This window comes from Lipotes vexillifer, unplaced genomic scaffold, assembly GCF_000442215.2.
Source record: "Lipotes vexillifer unplaced genomic scaffold, Lipotes_vexillifer_v1.1 scaffold306, whole genome shotgun sequence".
Lineage (NCBI taxonomy): Eukaryota > Metazoa > Chordata > Mammalia > Artiodactyla > Lipotidae > Lipotes > Lipotes vexillifer.
In genome coordinates, this window is record NW_006789814.1 from 2,022,231 (window position 1) to 2,022,689 (window position 459).

General features: G+C 80.8%; 1 protein-coding gene across 1 annotated transcript in view; it reads left to right on the forward strand.

The window, feature by feature from the left end:
- Positions 1-266: 266 nt before the first annotated feature.
- ZC3H7A (zinc finger CCCH-type containing 7A) overlaps positions 267-459 on the forward strand; it is a 35,969-nt gene continuing 35,776 nt past the window's right edge. Inside the window, exon 1 of the mRNA XM_007462822.1 lies at positions 267-365. The gene's annotated coding sequence lies outside the window, so the exon portion shown is untranslated. The remainder of the gene's footprint in view (positions 366-459) is intronic.

The following is a 459-nucleotide window of genomic DNA, read 5'->3' on the forward strand; positions in this document are numbered from 1 at the left end:
AGGATGGGTGCGTCCCGGAACCGCTTGGCCCTTTATTGGCTCCACCCCGCGGCCCCAGCCCGGCGGGGACCGCGCGCCTGCTTCAGGGGCGGCCCCGGAGCCCAGAGCCGAGGGTCGCCGCCGCCCGGCCCGACGTGGCGCCGCCACCGCCCCCAGTGCCGACGCTCGCGGGCGCAGCCAATGGCGGCCTCTGCCGAGCGGCGGGCGCGGCCTCCGGCCGCCAGAGGGCGCCGCACGGGTGTAGCGGAGCCACCGCCACCACCGGTCGCAAAGGGAAGCTGCAAGCAAGCGCCCAGGCCGCCGCCGCCGCCGTTGCCCGCTCATCGCGCGCCACTGCCTGCCCGTCGGCGCGGCCGTCCCCGCAGGTAGGTGGGCACCACTGGGCCCCGCCGCCTGCCTGGCCCGCGCGCCGCCCTGATTCCCCGCCCGGCGCCCCCGCCCGGCGCGCGCCCGCCGCCG